General features: G+C 42.0%; 1 long non-coding RNA gene across 1 annotated transcript in view; it reads right to left on the bottom strand.

Moving 5' to 3' along the window:
• Positions 1-26976, bottom strand: part of LOC134911327 (uncharacterized) — a 66922-nt gene that overhangs the window by 19087 nt on the left and 20859 nt on the right. The window contains exon 2 of the long non-coding RNA XR_010176484.1: positions 19171-19406. This is a non-coding gene — a long non-coding RNA (uncharacterized LOC134911327). The remainder of the gene's footprint in view (positions 1-19170; positions 19407-26976) is intronic.

Genomic DNA, 26976 nt, shown 5'->3' with positions numbered 1-26976 from the left:
TATTAAGTTCACTTACGAATATAGTGAAGTTAACATCCATTTCCTGGATGTTTCAGTTTCTATTGCTGAACAATAAATTGTCACCAGTGTTTTTAACAAACCAGTTGATAGGAACACTTACCTCCATGCAGGTAGTCACTAGAGATGTGCACTTGAAATTTTTCGGGTTTTGTGTTTTGGTTTTTGGTTCGGTTCCGCGGCCGTGTTTTGGGTTCGACCGCGTTTTGGCAAAACCTCACCGAATTTTTTTTGTCGGATTCGGGTGTGTTTTGGATTCGGGTGTTTTTTTAAAAAAACACTAAAAAACAGCTTAAATCATAGAATTTGGGGGTCATTTTGATCCCAAAGTATTATTAACCTCAAAAACCATAATTTCCACTCATTTTCAGTCTATTCTGAATACCTCACACCTCACAATATTATTTTTAGTCCTAAAATTTGCACCGAGGTCGCTGGATGACTAAGCTAAGCGACCCTAGTGGCCGACACAAACACCGGGCCCATCTAGGAGTGGCACTGCAGTGTCACGCAGGATGGCCCTTCCAAAAAACACTCCCCAAACAGCACATGATGCAAAGAAAAAAAGAGGCGCAATGAGGTAGCTGTGTGAGTAAGATAAGCGACCCTAGTGGCCGACACAAACACCGGGCCCATCTAGGAGTGGCACTGCAGTGTCACGCAGGATGGCCCTTCCAAAAAACACTCCCCAAACAGCACATGACGCAAAGAAAAAAAGAGGCGCAATGAGGTAGCTGTGTGAGTAAGATAAGCGACCCTAGTGGCCGACACAAACACCTGGCCCATCTAGGAGTGGCACTGCAGTGTCACGCAGGATGGCCCTTCCAAAAAACACTCCCCAAACAGCACATGACGCAAAGAAAAAAAGAGGCGCAATGAGGTAGCTGTGTGAGTAAGATAAGCGACCCTAGTGGCCGACACAAACACCGGGCCCATCTAGGAGTGGCACTGCAGTGTCACGCAGGATGGCCCTTCCAAAAAACACTCCCCAAACAGCACATGACGCAAAGAAAAAAAGAGGCGCAATGAGGTAGCTGTGTGAGTAAGATAAGCGACCCTAGTGGCCGACACAAACACCGGGCCCATCTAGGAGTGGCACTGCAGTGTCACGCAGGATGGCCCTTCCAAAAAACCCTCCCCAAACAGCACATGACGCAAAGAAAAAAAGAGGCGCAATGAGGTAGCTGTGTGAGTAAGATAAGCGACCCTAGTGGCCGACACAAACACCTGGCCCATCTAGGAGTGGCACTGCAGTGTCACGCAGGATGGCCCTTCCAAAAAACACTCCCCAAACAGCACATGACGCAAAGAAAAAAAGAGGCGCAATGAGGTAGCTGTGTGAGTAAGATAAGCGACCCTAGTGGCCGACACAAACACCGGGCCCATCTAGGAGTGGCACTGCAGTGTCACGCAGGATGGCCCTTCCAAAAAACACTCCCCAAACAGCACATGACGCAAAGAAAAAAAGAGGCGCAATGAGGTAGCTGTGTGAGTAAGATAAGCGACCCTAGTGGCCGACACAAACACCTGGCCCATCTAGGAGTGGCACTGCAGTGTCACGCAGGATGGCCCTTCCAAAAAACACTCCCCAAACAGCACATGACGCAAAGAAAAAAAGAGGCGCAATGAGGTAGCTGTGTGAGTAAGATAAGCGACCCTAGTGGCCGACACAAACACCTGGCCCATCTAGGAGTGGCACTGCAGTGTCACGCAGGATGGCCCTTCCAAAAAACACTCCCCAAACAGTACATGACGCAAAGAAAAAAAGAGGCGCAATGAGGTAGCTGTGTGAGTAAGATAAGCGACCCTAGTGGCCGACACAAACACCGGGCCCATCTAGGAGTGGCACTGCAGTGTCACGCAGGATGGCCCTTCCAAAAAACACTCCCCAAACAGCACATGCCGCAAAAAAAAAAAGAGGCGCAATGAGGTAGCTGTGTGAGTAAGATAAGCGACCCTAGTGGCCGACACAAACACCGGGCCCATCTAGGAGTGGCACTGCAGTGTCACGCAGGATGGCCCTTCCAAAAAACACTCCCCAAACAGCACATGACGCAAAGAAAAAAAGAGGCGCAATGAGGTAGCTGTGTGAGTAAGATAAGCAACCCTAGTGGCCGACACAAACACCGGGCCCATCTAGGAGTGGCACTGCAGTGTCACGCAGGATGGCCCTTCCAAAAAACACTCCCCAAACAGCACATGACGCAAAGAAAAAAAGAGGCGCAATGAGGTAGCTGTGTGAGTAAGATAAGCGACCCTAGTGGCCGACACAAACACCTGGCCCATCTAGGAGTGGCACTGCAGTGTCACGCAGGATGGCCCTTCCAAAAAACACTCCCCAAACAGCACATGACGCAAAGAAAAAAAGAGGCGCAATGAGGTAGCTGTGTGAGTAAGATAAGCGACCCTAGTGGCCGACACAAACACCTGGCCCATCTAGGAGTGGCACTGCAGTGTCACGCAGGATGGCCCTTCCAAAAAACACTCCCCAAACAGCACATGACGCAAAGAAAAAAAGAGGCGCAATGAGGTAGCTGTGTGAGTAAGATAAGCGACCCTAGTGGCCGACACAAACACCGGGCCCATCTAGGAGTGGCACTGCAGTGTCACGCAGGATGGCCCTTCCAAAAAACACTCCCCAAACAGCACATGACGCAAAGAAAAAAAGAGGCGCAATGAGGTAGCTGTGTGAGTAAGATAAGCGACCCTAGTGGCCGACACAAACACCGGGCCCATCTAGGAGTGGCACTGCAGTGTCACGCAGGATGGCCCTTCCAAAAAACACTCCCCAAACAGCACATGACGCAAAGAAAAATTAAAGAAAAAAGAGGTGCAAGATGGAATTGTCCTTGGGCCCTCCCACCCACCCTTATGTTGTATAAACAGGACATGCACACTTTAACCAACCCATCATTTCAGTGACAGGGTCTGCCACACGACTGTGACTGAAATGACGGGTTGGTTTGGACCCCCACCAAAAAAGAAGCAATTAATCTCTCCTTGCACAAACTGGCTCTACAGAGGCAAGATGTCCACCTCATCATCATCCTCCGATATATCACCGTGTACATCCCCCTCCTCACAGATTATCAATTCGTCCCCACTGGAATCCACCATCTCAGCTCCCTGTGTACTTTGTGGAGGCAATTGCTGCTGGTCAATGTCTCCACGGAGGAATTGATTATAATTCATTTTAATGAACATCATCTTCTCCACATTTTCTGGAAGTAACCTCGTACGCCGATTGCTGACAAGGTGAGCGGCGGCACTAAACACTCTTTCGGAGTACACACTTGTGGGAGGGCAACTTAGGTAGAATAAAGCCAGTTTGTGCAAGGGCCTCCAAATTGCCTCTTTTTCCTGCCAGTATAAGTACGGACTGTGTGACGTGCCTACTTGGATGCGGTCACTCATATAATCCTCCACCATTCTTTCAATGGGGAGAGAATCATATGCAGTGACAGTAGACGACATGTCCGTAATCGTTGTCAGGTCCTTCAGTCCGGACCAGATGTCAGCATCAGCAGTCGCTCCAGACTGCCCTGCATCACCGCCAGCGGGTGGGCTCAGAATTCTGAGCCTTTTCCTCGCACCCCCAGTTGCGGGAGAATGTGAAGGAGGAGATGTTGACAGGTCGCGTTCCGCTTGACTTGACAATTTTCTCACCAGCAGGTCTTTGAACCCCAGCAGACTTGTGTCTGCCGGAAAGAGAGATCCAAGGTAGGTTTTAAATCTAGGATCGAGCACGGTGGCCAAAATGTAGTGCTCTGATTTCAACAGATTGACCACCCGTGAATCCTTGATAAGCGAATTAAGGGCTCCATCCACAAGTCCCACATGCCTAGCGGAATCGCTCCGTGTTAGCTCCTCCTTCAATGTCTCCAGCTTCTTCTGCAAAAGCCTGATGAGGGGAATGACCTGACTCAGGCTGGCAGTGTCTGAACTGACTTCACGTGTGGCAAGTTCAAAGGGCAGCAGAACCTTGCACAACGTTGAAATCATTCTCCACTGCGCTTGAGACAGGTGCATTCCACCTCCTATATCGTGCTGAATTGTATAGGCTTGAATGGCCTTTTGCTGCTCCTCCAACCTCTGAAGCATATATAGGGTTGAATTCCACCTCGTTACCACTTCTTGCTTCAGATGATGGCTGGGCAGGTTCAGGCGTTTTTGGTGTTGCTCCAGTCTTCTGTACGTGGTGCCTGTACGCCGAAAGTGTCCCGCAATTCTTCTGGCCATCGACAGCATCTCTTGCACGCCCCTGTCGTTTTTTAAAAAATTCTGCACCACCAAATTCAAGGTATGTGCAAAACATGGGACGTGCTGGAATTTGCCCATATTTAATGCACACACAATATTGCTGGCGTTGTCCGATGCCACAAATCCACAGGAGAGTCCAATTGGGGTAAGCCATTCCGCGATGATCTTCCTCAGTTGCCGTTAGAGGTTTTCAGCTGTGTGCGTATTCTGGAAACCGGTGATACAAAGCGTAGCCTGCCTAGGAAAGAGTTGGCGTTTGCGAGATGCTGCTACTGGTGCCGCCGCTGCTGTTCTTGCGGCGGGAGTCCATACATCTACCCAGTGGGCTGTCACAGTCATATAGTCCTGACCCTGCCCTGCTCCACTTGTCCACATGTCCGTGGTTAAGTGGACATTGGGTACAGCTGCATTTTTTAGGACACTGGTGACTCTTTTTCTGAGGTCTGTGTACATTTTCGGTATCGCCTGCCTAGAGAAATGGAACCTAGATGGTATTTGGTACCGGGGACACAGTACCTCCAACAAGTCTCTAGTTGGCTCTGCAGTAATGATGGATACCGGAACCACGTTTCTCACCACCCAGGATGCCAAGGCCTCAGTTATCCACTTTGCAGCAGGATGACTGCTGTGATATTTCATCTTCCTCGCAAAGGACTGTTGGACAGTCAATTGCTTGGTGGAAGTAGTAAAAGTGGTCTTACGATTTCCCCTCTGGGATGACCATCGACTCCCAGCAGCAACAACAGCAGCGCCAGCAGCAGTAGGCGTTACACGCAAGGATGCATCGGAGGAATCCCAGGCAGGAGAGGAATCGTCAGAATTGCCAGTGACATGGCCTGCAGGACTATTGGCATTCCTGGGGAAGGAGGAAATTGACACTGAGGGAGTTGGTGGGGTGGTTTGCGTGAGCTTGGTTACAAGAGGAAGGGATTTACTGGTCAGTGGACTGCTTCCGCTGTCGCCCAAAGTTTTTGAACTTGTCACTGACTTATTATGAATGCGCTGCAGGTGACGTATAAGGGAGGATGTTCCGAGGTGGTTAACGTCCTTACCCCTACTTATTACAGCTTGACAAAGGCAACACACGGCTTGACAAATGTTGTCCGCATTTCTGTTGAAATACTTCCACACCGAAGAGCTGATTTTTTTGGTATTTTCACCAGGCATGTCAACGGCCATATTCCTCCCACGGACAACAGGTGTCTCCCTGGGTGCCTGACTTAAACAAACCACCTCACCATCAGAATCCTCCTTGTCAATTTCCTCCCCAGCGCCAGCAACACCCATATCCTCCTCATCCTGGTGTACTTCAACACTGACATCTTCAATCTGACTATCACGAACTGGACTGCGGGTGCTCCTTCCAGCACTTGCAGGGGGCGTGCAAATGGTGGAAGGCGCATGCTCTTCACGTCCAGTGTTGGGAAGGTCAGGCATCGCAACCGACACAATTGGACTCTCCTTGTGGATTTGGGATTTCGAAGAACGCACAGTTCTTTGCGGTGCTTTTGCCAGCTTGAGTCTTTTCATTTTTCTAGCGAGAGGCTGAGTGCTTCCATCCTCATGTGAAGCTGAACCACTAGCCATGAACATAGGCCAGGGCCTCAGCCGTTCCTTGCCACTCCGTGTGGTAAATGGCATATTGGCAAGTTTACGCTTCTCCTCCGACAATTTTATTTTAGATTTTGGAGTCCTTTTTTTACTGATATTTGGTGTTTTGGATTTTACATGCTCTGTACTATGACATTGGGCATCGGCCTTGGCAGACGACGTTGCTGGCATTTCATCGTCTCGGCCATGACTAGTGGCAGCAGCTTCAGCACGAGGTGGAAGTGGATCTTGATCTTTCCCTAATTTTGGAACCTCAACATTTTTGTTCTCCATATTTTAATAGGCACAACTAAAAGGCACCTCAGGTAAACAATGGAGATGGATGGATACTAGTATACTTATGGATGGACGAGCGACTGCCGACACAGAGGTAGCTACAGCCGTGGACTACCGTACTGTGTCTGCTGCTAATATAGACTGGATGATAATGAGATGAAATCAATATATATATATATATAATATCACACTAGTACTGCAGCCGGACAGGTAGATATATTTATTATGTAATGACTGATGACGGACCTGCTGGACACTGTCAGCTCAGCAGCACCGCAGACTGCTACAGTAAGCTACTATAGTAGTATGTATAAAGAAGAAAGAAAAAAAAAAACCACGGGTAGGTGGTATACAATTATGGATGGACGAGCGACTGCCGACACAGAGGTAGCTACAGCCGTGGACTACCGTACTGTGTCTGCTGCTAATATAGACTGGATGATAATGAGATGAAATCAATATATATATATATATATATAATATCACACTAGTACTGCAGCCGGACAGGTAGATATATTTATTATGTAATGACTGATGACGGACCTGCTGGACACTGTCAGCTCAGCAGCACCGCAGACTGCTACAGTAAGCTACTATAGTAGTATGTATAAAGAAGAAAGAAAAAAAAAAAACCACGGGTAGGTGGTATACAATTATGGATGGACGAGCGACTGCCGACACAGAGGTAGCTACAGCCGTGGACTACCGTACTGTGTCTGCTGCTAATATAGACTGGATGATAATGAGATGAAATCAATATATATATATATATATATAATATCACTAGTACTGCAGCCGGACAGGTATATATATTTATTATGTAATGACTGATGACGGACCTGCTGGACACTGTCAGCTCAGCAGCACCGCAGACTGCTACAGTAAGCTACTATAGTAGTATGTATAAAGAAGAAAGAAAAAAAAAAAAAACACGGGTAGGTGGTATACAATTATGGATGGACGAGCGACTGCCGACACAGAGGTAGCTACAGCCGTGGACTACCGTACTGTGTCTGCTGCTAATATAGACTGGATGATAATGAGATGAAATCAATATATATATATAATATCACACTAGTACTGCAGCCGGACAGGTAGATATATTTATTATGTAATGACTGATGACGGACCTGCTGGATACTGTCAGCTCAGCAGCACCGCAGACTGCTACAGTAAGCTACTATAGTAGTATGTATAAAGAAGAAAGAAAAAAAAAAACCACGGGTAGGTGGTATACAATATTATATATATATTATATACAATTATATATATATATATTAAACTGGTGGTGATTATTAAACTGGTGGTCAGGTCACTGGTCACACTATCAGCAACTTGCAAGTAGTACTCCTAAGCAGACAATCACAATATATATTATACTGGTGGTCAGTGTGGTCACAATGGCAGTGTGGCACTCTGGCAGCAAAAGTGTGCACTGTACGTTATATGTACTCCTGAGTCCTGCTCTCAGACTCTAACTGCTCCCCACTGTCAGTGTCTCCCCCACAAGTCAGATATACATTATACAGTCACACTATCTATCTATCACTTCAGCAAGTAGTAGTACTCCTCCTAATGCTCCCCAAAATTACTACTGTGTCTCTCTCTACTCTAGTCTCACTCTCTTCTCTAAAACGGAGAGGACGCCAGCCACGTCCTCTCCCTATGAATCTCAATGCACGTGTGAAAATGGCGGCGACGCGCGGCTCCTTATATAGAATCCAAGTCTCGCGATAGAATCCGAGCCTCGCGAGAATCCGACAGCGGGATGATGACGTTCGGGCGCGCTCGGGTTAACCGAGCAAGGCGGGAAGATCCGAGTCGCTCGGCCCCGTGTAAAAAAAAATGAAGTTCGGGCGGGTTTGGATTCCGAGGAACCGAACCCGCTCATCTCTAGTAGTCACCACCCTCCCTCATTAAAACAGGGTTTACCTTATTCGCAATTTTTGCGCATTATACGCATCTGTTCTAATCGTCAAGATGCAGTTACACAAATTGATCTCCTGTTGAATACATTTTTAATGCAGGGTATTCCCCTAAAACCCTTAGGGATGCCAGGGACAAAGCATTAGCAGTCTCTAGAAAGTTACTGCATTTAACCCGTTGTTTCCCGAGTGCCGTTTATTTCTACTCCTTTATATATGTATATATATACTGTATATATATATATATATATATACTGTATATATAAACACAAACACAATTTAATTCCCTAAAATATATATATATATACACACACAGTATAATATATATATATATATATATATATATATATATAAAAACAAAAGATGAGAATAGGCGCCTCCTAGTGCATTAACTCACATAAAAATGTGACCTCCACCTTAAATAACACCCTGGTGAATTCAAGGTGTACCTTGTATGGTGGAATTCCAACCACCTAAATGAATCGCAAAATACCATGTATTTCAGTGTATAATAGGGATATTTTTCATCACGATAATCCTGGTGGTGCTTTTCCCAAGTTTGTATCTCACATAAAAAGGATAAAAGCAAAAAGGGACCAATAGTGCAATATGTTTCATTACAAATAAAAACACATTTATTTCAAAAAATTGGTCATAGATAAAAGTAGTTGCCCGTACAATATGAAAGATAAAAGACAGCTTATCTGTTATTAGTCGTCCATACGATAAAACACTCAACGCGTTTCGTCCTTTGCCCACGGCCTGGACTTCCTCAGGAGTATAATGATACATGCTACACTGATCCTATATTTATACCCATATCAATCTTTCAATCAAACAGGAAATTGATGGCTATCAGGTTCCCGGAAGTGATGTCACTTCCGCCCGGAAGACTTAAGATCCCATTGTTACCATAGCGTAATCGACATTATAAATTTAAAACAAAGTCCTAACAGACTTACTAACCCTGCGCTACTGCACAGAGTTATATTGTGTGTGGTCGGGAGGCTGATCCGCTCCAGGCCGCCGCGATCGCCGGAAATCACGGACGGATAGGGCATCACAGCCGCCCTTACTTTATTCAGCCTCGCGGCGCAAAGGGCGCATGCGCTGGCCCGTCGGTCACAATGCCGCCTGCCGTCGACGCACCCCTACGTCACGGGCATCTAAAGCTAGTGTCCACACATACAGCGCCATATTTAAGGAGACCAAATAGTACAAGATATGAACGGAAGTATTATACTAATGTAAAACGGAGAAATAGATCATAAAACATAATCAAAATAACTAATATCAAGAGATAATTAAGAAATAAGGGTAATACACCTTAAATACTGACCATTATTAAATGTGATTACTGTGTCATCATTAAAGTGCTCATATAATATTATTTCTATTTTTACCAGCCCCAAAAATTAAATACTATATTATACAAGAATAGACTACCTTATCACCTGTATAATTATGTGCATGACGTGCTTGTACATTTTTATCAATTAACTGATTGATAATTGAATTTAAAGTGACAGTGCCCTTAAATAAATTATAAAGTGCTATTAGTGTTAACAGTGTCTAAAAAAGGTGCATATATATAGACTCTCTTAAAACTAAAAGAACATCTTGACTGTTAGGGATACATAAGGAGAAAAGGGGATTATAATTTTAAATATATATAGGAATACTTCAAAGGAACGGTGCTATTTCATAATAATCATTTAGGCCGTTTGGAGCCAAAGTTTTTAGTTCATAAATCCAATACATCTCTCTTTGCGAGAGTCTCTTTTCCCTATCACCTCCTCTTTGTCCCACTTTTATGATCTCAAGAATCCTGACTGTCAGACCCTTAGGATCAGATTTGTGGAAAAGATTAAAGTGTTTGGGTACTGAATGGTGTTCTTGTTTATTTTTAATGCTCCTGAGATGTTCTTGGATACGTAGTTTCAATTGTCGTTTCGTCTTTCCTATGTATCTCAGTCCACAGGGGCATTCAAGCATATAGACCACCCAATTGGTATTACATGTTGCTCTTTCTTTCATCAAGTAGGTTTTTGAACCTTCGGAATTTTTGAAGGATTTGGTATTAGGATTTATATACTGGCAGATGTTGCAATGCTGACATTTGAAAAGTCCAATCATGTCCCAGAGACTCTTTTTTTCTTGTTTGATAGGAAACAGCATACTAGGTGCAAGGCGATCTTTCAAGTTTTTTGCTTTTTTAAAAATTACTCGTGGTCTCTCCGGTAAAATGGTATTCAAAATGGGGTCCATTTTTAAAACCCCCCAATGCTTATTTAAAATCCCTCTAATTCTTTTATCTTGACAATTAAAAGTAGTAATAAAATTCAGCCCGGTATTTTCTTTATCTTTGTTCTTATATCTCAACAGATCTTGACGATTAGTAGCCAGTGTTTTCTCTCGTGCCTCATCTACTAGATCCTTAGGATAACCTCTTTCACGGAAACGTTTTCCATATAAACTCAATTGCTTTTCTGTATCCTCTAGATACAGAATTTTTAGAAAATTTTTATTTACAAATTTGCGGAACAGCTATGGGCACTGTTTTCGCGCCCAGCTTCGCCAACCTGCACATGGGAAGCTGGGAACATAGGATTGTGTATCATAATAATCCCTACCTTGAACACATTATCGTATATAAACGTTATATTGACGACATACTTTTAATCTGGGACGGAACTATTGAATGTTTTAAAGATTTTATGATTCATTTAGGTAAAAATGATTATAACCTGTCCTTTACTTACAAGATGGGTACTACAGAAATTGAATATTTGGATTTGATTTTAACTAATGATGGCACTGAAGTAATCACCAGAAATTTTATTAAGGAAGTGGATACTAACTCGTACGTACACTATAAGAGTGGACATGCGATGAAATGGAAAACCAATATTCCTTATTCGCAATTTTGCAGGATAAAAAGGAACTGCACTAATCTAGAGGATACAGAAAAGCAATTGAGTTTATATGGAAAACGTTTCCGTGAAAGAGGTTATCCTAAGGATCTAGTAGATGAGGCACGAGAGAAAACACTGGCTACTAATCGTCAAGATCTGTTGAGATATAAGAACAAAGATAAAGAAAATACCGGGCTGAATTTTATTACTACTTTTAATTGTCAAGATAAAAGAATTAGAGGGATTTTAAATAAGCATTGGGGGGTTTTAAAAATGGACCCCATTTTGAATACCATTTTACCGGAGAGACCACGAGTAATTTTTAAAAAAGCAAAAACCTTGAAAGATCGCCTTGCACCTAGTATGCTGTTTCCTATCAAACAAGAAAAAAAGAGTCTCTGGGACATGAATGGACTTTTCAAATGTCAGCATTGCAACATCTGCCAGTATATAAATCCTAATACCAAATCCTTCAAAAATTCCGAAGGTTCAAAAACCTACTTGATGAAAGAAAGAGCAACATGTAATACCAATTGGGTGGTCTATATGCTTGAATGCCCCTGTGGACTGAGATACATAGGAAAGACGAAACGACAATTGAAACTACGTATCCAAGAACATCTCAGGAGCATTAAAAATAAACAAGAACACCATTCAGTACCCAAACACTTTAATCTTTTCCACAAATCTGATCCTAAGGGTCTGACAGTCAGGATTCTTGAGATCATAAAAGTGGGACAAAGAGGAGGTGATAGGGAAAAGATACTCTCGCAAAGAGAGATGTATTGGATTTATGAACTAAAAACTTTGGCTCCAAACGGCCTAAATGATTATTATGAAATAGCACCGTTCCTTTGAAGTATTCCTATATATATTTAAAATTATAATCCCCTTTTCTCCTTATGTATCCCTAACAGTCAAGATGTTCTTTTAGTTTTAAGAGAGTCTATATATATGCACCTTTTTTAGACACTGTTAACACTAATAGCACTTTATAATTTATTTAAGGGCACTGTCACTTTAAATTCAATTATCAATCAGTTAATTGATAAAAATGTACAAGCACGTCATGCACATAATTATACAGGTGATAAGGTAGTCTATTCTTGTATAATATAGTATTTAATTTTTGGGGCTGGTAAAAATAGAAATAATATTATATGAGCACTTTAATGATGACACAGTAATCACATTTAATAATGGTCAGTATTTAAGGTGTATTACCCTTATTTCTTAATTATCTCTTGATATTAGTTATTTTGATTATGTTTTATGATCTATTTCTCCGTTTTACATTAGTATAATACTTCCGTTCATATCTTGTACTATTTGGTCTCCTTAAATATGGCGCTGTATGTGTGGACACTAGCTTTAGATGCCCGTGACGTAGGGGTGCGTCGACGGCAGGCGGCATTGTGACCGACGGGCCAGCGCATGCGCCCTTTGCGCCGCGAGGCTGAATAAAGTAAGGGCGGCTGTGATGCCCTATCCGTCCGTGATTTCCGGCGATCGCGGCGGCCTGGAGCGGATCAGCCTCCCGACCACACACAATATAACTCTGTGCAGTAGCGCAGGGTTAGTAAGTCTGTTAGGACTTTGTTTTAAATTTATAATGTCGATTACGCTATGGTAACAATGGGATCTTAAGTCTTCCGGGCGGAAGTGACATCACTTCCGGGAACCTGATAGCCATCAATTTCCTGTTTGATTGAAAGATTGATATGGGTATAAATATAGGATCAGTGTAGCATGTATCATTATACTCCTGAGGAAGTCCAGGCCGTGGGCAAAGGACGAAACGCGTTGAGTGTTTTATCGTATGGACGACTAATAACAGATAAGCTGTCTTTTATCTTTCATATTGTACGGGCAACTACTTTTATCTATGACCAATTTTTTGAAATTAATGTGTTTTTATTTGTAATGAAACATATTGCACTATTGGTCCCTTTTTGCTTTTATCCTTATTATGTGAGATACAAACTTGGGAAAAGCACCACCAGGATTATCGTGATGAAAAATATCCCTATTATACACTGAAATACATGGTATTTTGCGATTCATTTAGGTGGTTGGAATTCCACCATACAAGGTACACCTTGAATTCACCAGGGTGTTATTTAAGGTGGAGGTCACATTTTTATGTGAGTTAATGCACTAGGAGGCGCCTATTCTCATCTTTTGTTTTTTAGATTTCAAACGGTTAGCCTGAACAGCAAACCACAGGAGAAAAGGGCTGCCACCCTATACAACACGGGTAGTGCACTTCCAAAAGGAAAGTCCTGTCACCACAGAGGAGGAAAAAGGACATTTTACTAAGCTTTAAGGAGAGGAGTAGCGCCAATACCACCAATTTTCTTTTATATATATATATATATATATATATATATATATATCCACAAAAGTAAAGGCACTCACTACTATTTTCATGTTCCAACAACACATGATTTTTATTAATGTTTAATCTCCAGGCACAGCTGTATCAATTCGCTGTTTCAATAAAGCATGTTCATTGGCTCAGGGTCATAAGATGCAACTTATCATATATATCTCTTTTTCAAAATATATTGCAGTGACATCAGGAAGAAAGAACTTCCACTTATTGCATATTCCATTCTGTGATTCCAAATATTATGCCAACATGCTTTTCCATTATAAGATACATCATGTTTCTTTAATATGTCTGTCGACTTCGGCCGCTTACGTGCCTTATTAGACTTACATCTATAAATAAACAAAACAAACCATTACATAAAGATTTGTTATAGGTGCATCCATCAGTAGCATTCACTCAGCAGTTCCCATCAACTACCTGTCATGGCCGGATCCCCGGCGTGCGTTCCAAACCAGCTGCGCATGTCCACACACTTCCTCCATGTCCGGGCTTTAAACACCCCCACTCCGGTCACGAGTCGCGCTAGACTTATGTCTATTACAATGCGCGCATCACGTCCGGCTCCATTCTATGACTCACTAATGACATGTTGTGTCTCGCGCCCTGTTATGACGCTTTTGCGGTTCACATGCGTTTCACCCGTTCGTCACTATTTACTTCCTCGATTTTCATAGAATCAATCTTCACCTTTCTATTCACACTATATTTTAGTTATTTCCATATACTGAATTAACCCATGGGAGCAACTAGTGATGCATGCACCTTCACAATCAAACTAAACAAACACCCCATACATATTAAAATCATTGATCATATACCTTAGTACACGACCCCTTTAAAAACACATATCATCCCCTTGATTATCAAATGTGATCCTTTTCTCGTCTTATATTACCTACTGTATTCCAAGTTCACACTTGTTACCTCAACACCATCTACTATTGACCAAAAAACATTTGAAATTAGTATTTTCATTCATCCCCCTTGGGGCGATGGTGTCCAAGTCATAGATCCATCTCGCCTCCTTTCTCAGCAACATCTGTTCCCTATCCCCCCCCCCCTCTTTCTAGGGGTGGGGCATGATCTATCAACATGCATCTCAATGATGCCACTGGGTGTGATTTCTGTAAAAAATGTCTCGCCACAGGTTTATCACTCCTGCCTTCCCCTATGGCCTCTCTAATTGACCTTCAATGATTGACCATTCTTTCTCTAAAATTCCTAGAGGTCTTACCCACATAGACAAGACTACATGGGCACTTAATTATATAAATTACAAATTTTGATGTACATGTCAACCAATGCTTAATCCATATTTGTATCCCTGTATGAGGGTGTGAAAAAGTTTTCCCTGCTATCATACCACTACATGTCGTACATCCCGTACACTTATAACACCCAAAATTCCTTGTACCTAACCATGATCTTGTTGGCTTCTGCAAAAAAAAAATATTTGTTGGTTCATTAATAACTGTTTCAAATTTGGGCCTCTCTTAAATGCCACTAATGTGTTTCCAACCGTGCCTTTCAAAGATCTATCTGTTTTAATTATCGGCCAATGTTTTCTTACTGCTCTAGCAAATGTTGTTGCCCTAGTGTCATATTTCTTCGATATCATAAAATGATTTCCTTCCTTTGAAGGCCTCCTTTGATCCTGTCCCTCACAAATTTTTTGTGCCCCGATCAGGCCTTGGTTTAATACCTTTCTAGAATTCCCCCTCTCTAAAAAGCATTCCTTCATTTCCAGTAATTGTATCTCTGCATTTTCTACTTCAGTATTATTCCTCAATACTCTGACAAATTGAGAAACTGGAAGGCCTTGCTTAAGTGATTTGGGATGATGACTTGTCTCAAATAGTAACGAATTTCTATCCGTACTTTTTCTGTACAATGTGGTTCCTAGTCTTCCCTCTATTTTAAAAATGGCCACGTCCAAAAATTCAATCCAAGAATGCTGTAAATTACTCGTGAAATGTATTGGACTATTTAATGAATTAAGTTCTGTAACCATTTCATGAAAATGGGTTTCAGTACCACACCAAAACATCAAAATATCGTCAATGAAACGAAAATAGTGCAGAATGCTGGGACCATATTTGGGATACACATATGTCTCCTCATAATTAGTCATGAATATATTAGCATAAGCCGGGGCCAAATTAGAACCCATCGCAGTCCCAGCATTCTGCACATAATATGAACTACCATATTGAAAATGATTATTCTCAAGTATACATAGAATCAGATCACAAACATATTCAACCGGAGGACCAATAAAATTCTCTTGAGACAAAGTTTTATGTGTTGCTTCTACCACCAATAAATGAGGGATTACTGTATACAAAGATGAAACATCTAAAGTTGCAAAATAGATCTGTTCAAATGGGACCTTAAGATCCTTTAACTTAGACAGTAAATGCGGAGTATCTCGGATGTAACTCGTACTCTTGACTACTATGGGCTGAAGAAGCAAGTCAATATATTGTGCAATTGGTTGTAATACCGAATTCCTAGCTGACACTATAGGGCGGACAGGGGGGGCCACACTTGACTTATGTAATTTTGGTATACTGTAAAAAATTGGACATATCGGGTTCTCTACAGTCAACAAATCTGCCAATTCTTTATCTATCCAACCATATTGGACTCCTATTTCTAATAGTCTATCAACTTTGATCTTAATTTGTAACATTGGATTGGATGATAATTTCACATATGTCTCATGATCTGATAACTGTTGTTTTATCTCAGAATCATACTAATCATAGTCAAGTACCACTACAGTTCTCCCCTTATCAGCCATCCTAATGACCACCTCATTGTTGTTTTGCAATGATATAAGAGCCTTTCTTTGATCATTTGATAAATTACTCCTAACATAATGATTTTTATTTGCTTCAGTATGATCACTCTCTATCATACGTAAAAAAGTTTTTATACTGGCATTGTTGGATTGTGGATCAAAGGTACTTGGACTGTTTTTTAATGCTCCATATTTACTTGTTCTGTCACCTTTGGTATCTTTAAAGAACTCCTTCAGTCTCAACTTTCTACCTAATTTGTATAAATCCACCTGTGTATCAAATTAATTATTTCTCAAAGTTGGTACAAAAGTAAAACCAAGTGCTAATACTGAAAGTTCTGTCTCTGTTAAGGGATATTTGGAGAGGTTAAAGACATTACTCCCTAATGCTTCCTTCTTTCCCTCCTTCCTCCCCCTCCTCGGGTGCGGCCTCTTTTTTCTCTTATATCTGTTGACTCCACTAAATCTGAACTGACCCCTAAAAAATTGCCAGAACCACTGGGTGGGAGTTTGTCTGTCTGTTCAGCCTCAGAGGAGGAGTATGTAGAATCTATGGAGTAATGGTGTTTATATCTCTGATTTCTCTGGCGGGGCCTTGGAAATTTTGTACTCTCCCCGCTCAACCACCTATATACATTGTGATTTTTATAATCATTCAGAACTACATCCTACTTATTTCTCTTAAAGGCAACCAAATCCTTTCTATACCGTTCAATATTACTAGACAATTTCTCCAACCATTTTTCATTTGTATCCTCTACTAGTTTCGGTTGAAATGAGGTTTTGAACTTTCCAAGTTCTACCCTAGTTTTTTTAAGATAATTTCCTACCTCTTCAATTACCAGGAGTAACAGGTCCATTGAACACTTATTTAAAACACTGGACCATCTATTGCAAAATGCAGGATTTGTGCGGCCAATCGTTGGCACATTCTGGATCCTGAAACCCCTGGGAATCTTTCTTTGTCTATAGTAAGGCCTGATCAGGGCACAAAAAAATTGTGAGGGACAGGATCAAAGGAGGCCTTCAAAGGAAGGAAATAATTTTATGATATCAAATAAATTTGACACTAGGGCAACAACATTTGCTAGAGCAGTAGGAAAACATTGGCCAATAATTAAAACAGATAGATCTTTGAAGGAGCGGTTGGAAACCCATTAGTGGCATTTAAGAGAGGCCCAAATTTGAAACAGTTATTGATGAAACCAACAAAATTTTTTTTGCAGAAGCCAACAAGATCATGGTTAGGTACAAGGAATTTTGGGTGTTATAAGTATACGGGATGTACGACATGTAGTGGTATGATAGCAGGGAAAACTTTTTCACACCCTCATACAGGGATACAAATATGGATTAAGCATTGGTTGACATGTACATCAAAATTTTTAATTTATATACTGAAGTGCCCATGTAGTCTTGTCTACGTGGGTAAGACCTCTAGGAATTTTAGAGAAAGAATGGCCAATCATAGAAGGTCAATTAGAGAGGCCATAGGGGAAGGCAGGAGTGATAAACCTGTGGCGAGACATTTTTTACAGAAATCACACCCAGTGGCATCATTGAGATGCATGTTGATAGATCATGTCCCACCCCTAGAAAGAGGGGGGATAGGGAACAGATGTTGTTGAGAAAGGAGGCAAGATGGATCTATGACTTGGACACCATCGCCCCAAGGGGGATGAATGAAAATATTAATTTCAAATGTTTTTTGGGACAATAGTAGATGGTGTTGAGGTAACAAGTGTGAACTTGGAATACAGTAAGTAATATAAGAAGAGAAAAGGATCACATTTGATAATCAAGGGGATGATATGTGTTTTTAAAGGGGTCATGTACAAAGGTATACGATCAATGATTTTAATATGTAAGGGGTGATTGTTTAGTTTGATTGTGAAGGTGCATGCATCACTAGTTGCTCCCAAGGGTTAATTCAGTATATGGAAATAACTAAAATATAGTGTGAATAGAAAGGTGAAGATTGATTCTATGAAAATCGAGGAAGTAAATAGTGACGAACGGGTGAAACGCATGTGAACCGCAAAAGCGTCATAACAGGGCGCGAGACACAACATGTCATTAGTGAGTCATAGAATGGAGCCGGACGTGATGCGCGCATTGTAATAGACATGAGTCTAGCGCGACACGTGACCGGAGTGGGGGTGTTTAAAGCCCGGACATGGAGGAAGTGTGTGGACATGCGCAGCTGGTTTTGAATGCACGCCGGGGATCCAGCCATAACAGGTGGTTGATGGGAACTGCTGAGTGAGTACTACTGATGGATGCACCTATAACAAATCTTTATGTAATGGTTCATTTTGTTTATTATAGATGTGAGTCTAATAAGGCACGTAAGTGCCCGAAGTCGACAGACATATTAAAGAAACATGATGTATTTTATAATGGAAAAGCATGTTGGCATAATATTTGGAGTCACAGAGTGGAATATGCAATAAGTGGAAGTTCTTTTTCCTGATGATCACTGCAATATATTTTGAAAAAGAGATATATATGATAAGTTGCATCTTATGACCCTGAGCCAATGAACATGCTTTATTGAAACAGCGAATTGATACAGCTGTGCCTGGAGATTAAACATTAATAAAAATCGTGTGTTGTTGGAACATGAAAATAGTAGTGAGTGCCTGTACTTTTGTGGATATGGACAATTCCTGTGAGAAATAATTAAAGAGCACCCTGCATGGTGAAGAAATTAAAGAGGAGAGTGCACCTATGCAATACTATGGGTATATATATATATATATATATATATATATATATATATATTACACAAAACAGTCCTTATCAAACAGCGGCACTCAGAGACTGGAACAAGATAAATATCAAAAGAAGTGTGTACTTTAATGTGTCACATCACATCAAAAAAAGCATCCCAACATTTCGGGGCACAGACGCCCCTTTGTCAAGGTGAGTGGAACAGAAAGTGAAAACAGTGCATGAATCAAATACCTTTATGGTGAAGGAGTCCCGCCGGCGGGAAATACAGCGGAAACCGGGTAAGCTACCTGCTTCCGTCCTGGCTCCTGTGACATATGTGCGCCGGTCATGTGATCCAAATACGCGCCGGTGGTCCTCGATGTATCCCTGGCAACCCCCCAGTAAACAGTGCCCAGAGTGGCTACTGTCGTGGTCATAGCAACCTAGGGATTGCTAGGCAACCCGGTCACGATGGTCAAATGTCCACGCTGTAATAAATACAATATGTGCTAAAGTGAAAACAGTGCAAATAATAATAATAATAGGTTCTAAAATACATTATCATTGAAATCATAGCCATAAGACTATCAGTGGACATAGGTGTTAAAACTGGTGAACATGTCACTGAGCTGTGTCAATATTTTTATACCCTGAACAAATTATACTTAATGCCATTAAGTTACTTATTTAGTCAAAGCGGCTGGCTGGTTCTGTATCCTACTATATAGCAGAAAACATAGATTAAAAAGCTGCATTATCAATCCCTGTCCCGATGTTATAATTATGGAATCGAGACATATGTCAAAATCAACCTAAAAATGATGATACTTATAGCTGATAAGGCATACCCTAAACTGTTAAAGCCTCTAGATACAATGTATAAGTCGGACATCAAATATTTAAACACATCAAGAGTGTAAAGCCTATAACCATCAAACGCATATGTTTACTGCAGGCAAAAGACCATAACTATGCGTTATCTTAAAAAACATTCCATTGGATTTTGTCATTCAGGCCCTTAGGTCTCACAGTGCCCAGTTTGAACATCCATCACGCCTCCAGCCTCAACAGGGTTCCTGCTCTATCTCCCCCTCTCAAGATCTTGGGGATGTGGTCAATGATCTGGAAACGAAGATCCTTGAGGCAATGGCCTCGTTCTGCATAATGCCTGGCTACTGGCTGATCGGACAATTTGCCTGTAAGAGCAGATTTCACTGCAGACCTATGCATGGCAAAACGCTCCCGTGCATTACGCACTGTTTTGCCCACATATTGGAAGTTGCATGGGCAAGTGATTAAATAGACTATAAAAGTGGTAGTACAAGTAAGGACATGACGTATGTTGTAAGATTTACCAGATGAACTTGAAACAATAGACGACCCTACAGTCATGTATTTGCATGTTTCGCACCCAAGGCATCTATAACAGCCGGGAGATCTTGATAAAAAAAGTTGTTGATGGTAAATTGTCAAAGCCCGTGATGTCAGAGTGTACAACAAAGTCTTTAATACTTTTGCCCCTGGTGTGGCAAACCATGGGTCTTTTCTTGTGGAAGGACGTTAAGCTTTTGTCTGTAGTAACAATCAGCCATAGGGCCTTAAAATCCCTTGGAACCACTGGACTTGAGGTGTTGTACTTGGTGACAAAGGGTAGGACTTGTTGATTACTCCTGGGTAGATCAGTAGATCATCCCTATTCATCAATGCTACTTCCTGTTCGCACGTCTGTAGCATGCTGCGGCTGTATCCTTTATCCATAAATCGTGTTGTCACATCTGAGAGTGCTTCTTCAAGTTCAGCAGGGTTGCTGGTAATTCTAGCTGCATTGAACATTAGAGACTGGATGGTCCATACGGATGTAACCAAACAGCTGGCATATGCCAAGGGAATTCTAACAAAAAGGAATGGTTGCTTTCAGTGCCCTAACTGTATGACATGCAGATACATGATCATGGGCAGATATTTTTATCATCCGCACAATGGTCATAGATATGACATCCGTCACCCTCTATCACGGTCCAGTACCTTTGTTGTCTACCTGATTAAATGCCCATGCGGACTTTGTTATGTCATCAAAACAATACGATGCTTTAAAGAATGGATGGCCCTGCAAAGGACTTCAATTAGAGCAGCTCTTAGTGGGAGGAAAATTGACAAACCAGGCCAGACATTTTGCCGATTTAAGACATAACATCTCAAGTTTGAAACACATGGTCATTGATCATGTGGTGGATGATGGAAGACGTGGGGGCAGACATAAGAGACTTTTACAACTGGAGGCTAAATGGATAAACATACTAGACACTGTGAGACCCAGGGGTCTTAATAAACAATTAAATCGGAATGTTTTTCTTTAAGGTTCTCTTCATAGTGATAACTATTCATTCTTGATGAAATGTTAGACTAAATTGATAACATAGTTATTTATTAACATATGATATTGTTCAGGATGTTTAAAATAAATACATCCTGATGTGATTTTCTGGTCTGCTTTTGCCTTAATTACAATTCTAATAGAGGTTTGTTTATACCTGTTTATATAATTAATAGACATGATCGCTTCTATACATAGTGGGGGAAATTCAAATGTTTGAAAAGTCGATTGAGTGTCTGTTTTTTCCTGTCTATTAGATAGAAGAAGAAAAAACAGACACCCAACTGACTTTTCAAACATTTGAATACCCCCCAGTATGTCTTATAAACCATGACATTAGTCTGCTGTAGAAAGTAGTTTATTATTTATGTTTTTTTAAATGTTGGTGTGTCTATTATGTGTTGCACTATGTTTTGTTGTCTCGCCAGCCGACACCAAGTCTCCATGGCGACCCTGATGCCAACGTTGGCCAGAAGCAGCGGACCTCCCGAACTTCCAGGCCTAACAGTGGGGGAGCGTTGCGGGCTGGCAGCGGACGGCGGGAGAACTAAAGGTATTTAAGATGTTATTTGTTATGCAAGTCTGACTCTTGATATGTATGCTGCCTGATGACTCCAAACTCCGGCACTCACTGGAAGCCACAAGTAACTGTGCCCGATGCCTTCCTCACCAATAGCCAAGGGCTACGTGTAATATATCCTCCAATGGCGGCACTCAGGAAAAGAAAGAAGACTCAAACAGCAGCTTGTTAGGCAATGTTTCAGCGCTTCCTTGTGCTTTTATCAAGCCAATATTGGCTTGATAAAAGTGCAAGGAAGCGCTGAAACGTTGCCTAACAAGCTGCTGTATGAGTCTTCTTTCTTTTCCTGAGTGCCGCCATTGGAGGATATACATATATATACAGTATATCCATATTTATTTAGAATAGACAGACAGAGATAAGATACGTGTAATATATCCTCCAATGGCGGCATTGGAGTATATATTATGCATAGGAATCCAAATGTAGAATGAATGCTGGGCTCACAGGCTCACTATTTAAGCTCCCCAACCGATTAGCTTAAATAGTGAGCCTGTGAGCCCAGCATTCATTCTACATTTGGATTCCTATGCATACAGACATATAGGATTGCTGCTGGTAAGCTTCAATTGGAATATTTGTCCTACTTTACTATGGTTAAAATTAGAATATGCAGTAATATATTGTCTCTATTAGGAGAACTAAAAGGGGCTGGATAACAGTTATAAGCCTTCATTTTGGATACTAATACTAATATTAGCAATCAGTAAGTATTTTATCTTTATATTTTTGACCTCACTATGCAAATTTAAACTATTTAGATTAAATAAAAAAAAATGATATATCCTTTTTTTAGGATGGTCCTAATTAGAGAATCCCATTAAATTTTGCCAAACTGCGGAAATTACCTTATCTAAATCTGAAACCTTTGAAATCTAACCCAGATTTAAATTTAGTAAGTATCTATGATTAAAAGAATGATAAATATGTGAAAATTCCATTATAAATAATAACCTAAATTGGATTTTATTCCAAATAGGTATAATAATTGATATGATCAAAGATTATTTTTAACCTCCTAAGAAGGGAAGATTTCCTCAAATTTCGAGAGTATTTTCAATAAGATAACAAATGTTGTTCAAAAGTAAGTACTATATATATATATCAATCGACCAATTTAGTATGGAGTCGTTCAATAGACAACCATTACTGCAATACATGTTACGAGTTTTCATTGATGTTATAATTCAGTGTAATATAAATAACTGTTTAAAGAAGTAGTTATAACATAACATGAGTCAAGAATGTATTAAAGATACATATAAATAAACTAGCCTTCTTGAATTATAGACTTTCTGGATAATATAGATATTATAACTGTTTTCAATGTGCATATTCTTCTCCTCATTTATGTTCCTTTTGTATTTTTTATTTTTCTTATTTCTCTGGTTACACCCAAAAAGAACACCCCTGAAAAAGTCGCATTTAGACGAAATGCGTTAAATGAAAACTTTTTTTATTCATTTTAAATGTATAAATTGAACAAATTGTATTTCTAATGATCAACATTATTTTGTAAAGAAAGATTCATCTTTTTTCATTACAAATGTGAATTTGAACCATACTGTCTTAACAACAAAAAGATATGTATTTTTAAAATATGGATGACTAAATGTGTAAGGTCATCCTCTCTTTATGTATATATCCAGAAAAAGTTTCATCATTAGACAAATAGCTGCCTAATTTGTTAAATAAGAGCGCTCCACAGGGATATCATTTGTGTGTATATATATTATATATATATATATATATATATATATATACTGCTCAAAAAAATAAAGGGAACACTTAAACAACACAATGTAACTCCAAGTCAATCGCACTTCGGTGAAATCAAACTGTCCACTTAGGAAGCAACACTGATTGACAATCAATTTCACATGCTGCTGTGCAAATGGAATAGACAACAGGTGGAAATTATAGGCAATTAGCAAAACACCCCCAATAAAGGAGTTGTTCTGCAGGTGGTGACCACAGACCACTTCTCAGCTCCTATGCTTTTTGGCTGATGTTTTGGTCACTTTTGAAAGCTGGCGGTGCTTTCACTCTAGTGGTAGCATGAGACGGAGTCTACAACCCACACAAGTGGCTCAGGTAGTGCAGCTCATCCAGGATGGCACATCAATGCGAGCTGTGGCAAGAAAGTTTGCTGTGTCTGTCAGCGTAGTGTCCAGAGCATGGAGGCGCTACCAGGAGACAGGCCAGTACATAGGAAACGTGTAGGAGGCCGTAGGAGGGCAACAACCCAGCAGCAGGACCGCTACCTCCACCTTTGGGCAAGGAGGAACAGGAGGAGCACTGCCAGAGCCCTGCAAAATGACCTCCAGCAAGCCACAAATGTGCATGTGTCTACTCAAATGATCAGAAACAGACTCCATGAGGGTTGTATGAGGGCCCGACGTCCACAGGTGGGGGTTGTGCTTACAGCCCAACACCGTGCAGGACGTTTGGTATTTTCCAGAGAACGCCAAGATTGGCAAATTCGCCACTGGCACTCACAGATGAAAGCAGGTTCTCACTGAGCACATGTGACAGACGTGACAGAGTCTGGAGATGCCAAGGAGAACGTTCTGCTGCCTGCAACATCCTCCAGCATGACCGGTTTGGCAGTGGGTCAGTAATGGTGTGGGGTAGCATTTCTTTGGGGGGCCGCACAGCCCTCCATGTGCTCGCCAGAGGTAGCCTGACTGCCATTAGGTACTGAGATGAGATCCTCAATCCCCTTGTGAGACCATATGCTGGTGCAGTTGGCCCTGGGTTCCTCCTAATGCAAGACAATGCTAGACCTCATGTGGCTGGAGTGTGTCAGCAGTTCCTGCAAGACGAAGGCATTGATGCTATGGACTGGCCCGCCCGTTCCCCAGACCTGAATCCAATTGAGCACATCTGGGACATCATGTCTCGCTCCATCCACCAACGCCACGTTGCACCACAGACTGTCCAGGAGTTGGCGGATGCTTTAGTCCAGGTCTGGGAGGAGATCCCTCAGGAGACCATCCGCCAACTCATCAGGAGCATGCCCAGGCGTTGTAGGGAGGTCATACAGGCACATGGAGGCCACACATACTACTGAACCTCATTTTGACTTGTTTTAAGGACATTACATCAAAGTTAGATCAGCCTGTAGTGTGTTTTTCCACTTTAATTTTGAGTGTAACTCCAAATCCAGACCTCCATTTGTTAATAAATTTGATTTCCATTGATAATTTTTGTGTGATTTTGTTGACAGCACATTCAATTATGTAAAGAACAAAGTAGTTAATAAGAATTTCTCTAACGTCCTAGTGGATGCTGGGGACTCCGTCAGGACCATGGGGAACAGCGGGCTCCGCAGGAGACAGGGCACATCTAAAAAGCCTTTTAGGTCACATGGTGTGTACTGGCTCCTCCCCCTATGACCCTCCTCCAAGCCTCAGTTAGGTTTTTGTGCCCGTCCGAGAGGGTGCAATCTAGGTGGCTCTCTTAAAGAGCTAGTTAGAAAAGTTTTTTTTTAGGTTTCTAATCAGTGTCTCCTGCTGGCGACAGGAGCACTGCAACGAGGGACTTAGGGGAGAGACTTGCAACTCACCTGCCTGCAGGAGGATTGAAGTCTTAGGCTACTGGACACTGAGCTCCAGAGGGAGTCGGAACACAGGTCAGCCTGGGGTTCGTCCCGGAGCCGCGCCGCCGATCCCCCTTACAGACGCTGAAGAACGGCAGAACGGAGGTCCGGAAACAGGCGGCAGAAGACTTCAGTCTTCATAGAGGTAGCGCACAGCACTGCAGCTGTGCGCCATTGTTGCTACACGGCTCACGGATCTCGGTCACGGAGGGTGCAGGGCGCTGCTGGGGGCGCCCTGGGCAGCAATATAGAGTACCTTAGAGGCAAATAAATACATCACATATAGCCATTAAGGCTATATGTATGTATTTAACCCAGGCCAGTTTATTAAAAAAACCGGGAGAAAAGCCGCCGAAAAAGGGGCGGAGCTTATTCTCCTCAGCACTCGGCGCCATTTTCCTGCACGGCTCCGCTGGTGAGGAAGGCTCCCACGACTCTCCCCTGCACTGCACTACAGAAACAGGGTAACAAAGAGAGGGGGGGCATAAATTGGCGATATAATTATATATTGAGAGCGCATATATAGAAACAACACCTTCTAGGGTTGTTATATACAGTATAGCGCTTTTGGTGTGTGCTGGCAAACTCTCCCTCTGTCTCCCCAAAGGGCTAGGAGGGTCCTGTCTTCAATAGAGCATTCACTGTGTGGCTGCTGTGTGTGTCGGTACGTGTGTGTCGACATGTATGAGGACGAAGTTGGTGTGGAGGCAGAGCAATTGCCGATGATGGTAATGTCACCCCCTAGGGAGTCGACACCGGAATGGATGGCTTTGGTTATGGAATTACGTGATAATGTCAGCACATTACAAAAGTCAGTTGACGAAATGAGACGCCCGGCAAACCAGTTAGTACCGGTTCAGGCATCTCAGACACCGTCAGGGGCTGTAAAACGTCCCTTACCTCAGTCAGTCGACACGGGTACCGACACAGATGAATCTAGTGTCGACGGTGAGGAAGTAAACGTATTTTTCAATAGGGCCACACGTTATATGATCACGGCAATGAAGGAGGCTTTGCAGCTCTCTGATACTACTGGTACCTCAAAAAGGGGTATTATGTGGGGGGTTAAAAAACTGCCTGTATTTTTCCCAGAATCAGAGGAATTGAATGATGTGTGTGAAGAAGCGTGGGTTACCCCCGATAGAAAATTGCCAATTTCAAAGAAGTTATTGGCATTATACCCTTTCCCACCAGAGGTTAGGGCGCGCTGGGAAACACCCCCTAGGGTGGATAAGGCGCTCACACGTTTATCAAAGCAAGTGGCGTTGCCGTCTCCTGATACGGCCGCCCTCAAGGATCCAGCAGATAGGAGGCTGGAAACTACACTGAAGAGTATATACACGCATACTGGTGTTATACTGCGACCGGCAATAGCCTCAGCCTGGATGTGCAGTGCTGGGGTAGTGTGGTTGGATTCTCTGACTGAAAATATTGATACCCTGGATAGGGACAGTATTTTATTGACTCTAGAGCAATTAAAGGATGCTTTTCTTTATATGCGAG

Source organism: Pseudophryne corroboree, chromosome 4 (assembly GCF_028390025.1).
Source record: "Pseudophryne corroboree isolate aPseCor3 chromosome 4, aPseCor3.hap2, whole genome shotgun sequence".
In the NCBI taxonomy this organism is placed as follows: Eukaryota; Metazoa; Chordata; class Amphibia; order Anura; family Myobatrachidae; genus Pseudophryne; species Pseudophryne corroboree.
Note: the sequence above shows the minus strand (reverse complement) of the source record. Positions and strands in the feature narration are given on the sequence as shown.